This window comes from Chenopodium album, chromosome 7, assembly GCF_948465745.1.
Source record: "Chenopodium album chromosome 7, dcCheAlbu1.1, whole genome shotgun sequence".
Lineage (NCBI taxonomy): Eukaryota > Viridiplantae > Streptophyta > Magnoliopsida > Caryophyllales > Amaranthaceae > Chenopodium > Chenopodium album.
The window spans coordinates 17,655,774-17,659,151 of NC_137840.1; the positions used below are offsets into that span (position 1 = coordinate 17,655,774).

At 43.0% G+C, this 3,378-nt stretch overlaps 1 non-coding gene across 1 annotated transcript; it reads left to right on the plus strand.

The window, feature by feature from the left end:
- Positions 1-2,291: 2,291 nt before the first annotated feature.
- On the plus strand, positions 2,292-2,397 carry LOC145641194 (small nucleolar RNA R71). Its single transcript, XR_014115256.1, has one exon. It is a non-coding gene; the product is annotated as a small nucleolar RNA R71 (small nucleolar RNA).
- Positions 2,398-3,378: the final 981 nt, after the last annotated feature.

The following is a 3,378-nucleotide window of genomic DNA, read 5'->3' on the forward strand; positions in this document are numbered from 1 at the left end:
GAGCGTCCTGTATTGGCAAGCCATCATCTTCAAACCTTGCACCGCCCAACCTTGAGAGGTGATCCGCCACCACACGCTCGGCTCCCTTCTTGTCTCTCATCTCATAATCGAAGTCTTGGAGGACTAAAACCCATCTCAACAACCTTTGTTTAGCTTCCTTCTTCCCTATCAAATATTTGAGAGCCGAGTGGTCGGTATACACAATTGTCTTAGAACCATTGAGGTAGGTTCTAAACTTCTCGAATGAATGGATAACCGCTAGGAACTCCTTCTCGGTAGTTGTGTAGTTTCGTTGGGCATCATTGAGAGTTTTAGACAAATAATGTATGACATGATGTTTCCCATCCTTTCGTTGTCCAAGAACCGATACAATGGCCTCGTCGCTTGCATCACACATGAGTTCAAATGAAAGAGACCAATCCGGACCTTAGACAATAGGAGCGGTGCAAAGGGCTTCTTTCAACCTAAAAAAGGACTTATGACAAGCATCATCAAACACAAGCTCCTTATCTTGTTGCAATAGGGATGTGAGAGGCTTAGCGATCATTGAAAAATCTTTTATAAAGCGCCAATAGAACCCGGCATGGCCAAGAAAAGACCTCACTTCCCTCACGTTGGTTGGAGGAGGAAGTTTTTCGATGACCTCAACCTTGGCTCTATCAACCTCAATGTCGGCATGGGAAATTTTATGCCCAAGAACAATCCCACTTTTCACCATAAAGTGGCACTTTTCCCAATTCAACACGAGGTTAGCCCTCTCACACCTTTCTAAGAAACGAGATAAATTAGATAGACAATCTTCATAGATGGCTCCTCCAACGGAAAAGTCATCCATGAAGACTTCTATCTCATCCTCAATAATATCACTAAAAATGGACATCATGCAACGTTGGAATGTTGCGGGGGCATTACAAAGCCCAAAAGGCATCCTACGATACGCATAAGTACCGTAGGGGCATGTGAAAGTCGTCTTCTCATGATCCTTGGGGTCAATCGGGATTTGGAAAAATCCCGAGTAACCATCAAGGAATCAATAGAAGGAATGCTTTGTAAGCCTTTCCAACATTTGATCAATGAACGGTAGTGGAAAATGATCTTTTCATGTACTTGTGTTAAGTTGGCGATAGTCAATACACATGCGCTAACCGGTAACAAGTCTAGTGGGTACTAGTTGATCATGATCATTTTTCACTACCGTCATTCCCCCTTTCTCAGGCACAACTTGCACGGGAGATACCCAATCACTATGAGCAATTGGGTAAATAATTCCCGCATCAAGAAGCTTAGCCACTTCCTTCCGCACAACCTCTTGCATGGAAGGGTTAAGCTTTCTTTTCCTTTGCCTAACGGGTTTGGCATCTCCCTCTAGATCAATTTTGTGCATACATAAAGATGGACTAATACCTTTGATATCATCAATGGTATAACCCAAAGCTTTCTTGTGTTTTCTCAAAATATTGATCAAGAGGGAGGTTTGCTCCTCCGTTAGGTTAGAATTTACAATCACGGGGAAAGACTCATCGGGACCAAGAAATGCATACCTCAAGCCCAAAGGTAGAGGTTTCAAGTCTACCTTTGGTGCTCCCTTACCATTGGGGCTCTCTTCTCGTTCTTCAACTTGAAAGAGGTCATGAATGTAAGGAGTCTCTTCTTCCATGCTTGCGCCCTTGCACTCCTTCTTGCTTTCCTCAAGCAAATCCTCATAGAATTGTATGTCTCCTTTGTGAGTACCTATCTTTGATTCATTCAACAACACACTTTCAAGAGGATCATTAGTAGCATGCAAGTGGGAGAGAGAAAATTCATTAAGAACGGTATTAAGAACATCTACCCTAAAGCATTCACCACTTGAGGAGGGTTGTTGCATGACATTATTCAAATCAAACTCAATATAATCATTGTCAATTTTCAAGGATATCTTCCCCTCCTCCACATCGATGATAGCTCTAGAAGTAGCTAGAAATGGCCTACCTAAAATTATAGGAATCCTGTCATCCTCATCCATCTCTAGCACATAGAAATCCACGGGGAATGTGAACTTTCCTACCTTAAGGGGAATGTCCTCAACTTTGCCCATGGGGAACTTAACAGAACGGTCCGCTAGTTGGAGAGTAATGTTAGTGGGAGAGAGGGTTCCTACACTAAGCTTTTGGTAGACGGAATAGGGCATGAGACTCACAATGCTCCTACACTAAGCTTTTGGTAGACGGAATAGGGCCGCGGCGTCTAGGCTTGTTCTTCCTTGAGGTGTGAGACCTCCATAGAAAGTGTGAATGAGTTGATACTTCGGTATCCCATGGTGTGGGCATTGACGTTGAAGCTCTTTGTATCGTTCCCATGCCGCACTTAGAGACTCACCACTCTTTTGGCGAAAACCTTAAATTAAAGACCGAGCCTCGGCGGTCTTCCTATGGTTATAAAACCTCCTCAAGAAAGCCATAGTCACTTGGTCCCATGTTGTGAGAGAATTCGGGGGCACCTCCTTCTCTAGCCATTCTAGACCTCTCCCAATTAGCGAAAATGGAAACATTTTGAGGTGAATATATTCTTGAGTCACTCCATTGGCCTTTATTGTGTCACAATATTTCTCAAACTCGTTTAGGTGCTCATGAGGACTCTCAAACTTTCCACCCGAGAATTGTTTCCTCTCAATCAAGGCAATCAAATTAGGCTTGATCTCGAAATTGTTGGCTTGAGTAGTAGGAGTTAGGATCCCACTTTGCGCTCTAAAAGCTTCGGGGGCCCCAAGACGACTCAAAGGCGTATTGTCTCCCATTTTAGAACTTTCTTCACTCTCAAACTTATAGGTTGAGAAAGGGTTGATTTCTGAACTCGAAGATGATTTAGGGCTATCTAATTCTTCACTTGAGGGTGAAGAGGGTGGAGTATCTTCTAATTCTCTTACTCCTCTCGTTGGAGTGTGGGAATTTCTACTCCTTGCTCTTGCTTCTCTTCGAAGTAGGGACAAAGACCTCTCTAGCTCTGGATCGATGGGAATCAAAGATCTTAAGCGGGTTCGTCCTCTGTTCATACAACAAAGCTAAGTAGAACATAAGCACTGACAAGTAACAAAAGTAGCAAACACTAACAAATAAAGATGAGATAGTCTCAAACAAGCAATGAAATAGCAATGGAAGCCGTCTCCCCGGCAACGGCGCCAATTTGGCAACGGCGATAATCGTGTCGTTGAGCGACTACACCTAAATCAAATGAATTTATAACGCTCTAATGACCTAATACGTGTATATGGTAAATAGAGGGGTCGAGCCACAGGGAGAAATGCTTAAGCACTGCAATCATTACCTAGGGTCTAAGCTATCTTGGAACAAGAACTGTGAATAACTAAAAGGTTAAACTAAGAACGAAATGGATTAAAAT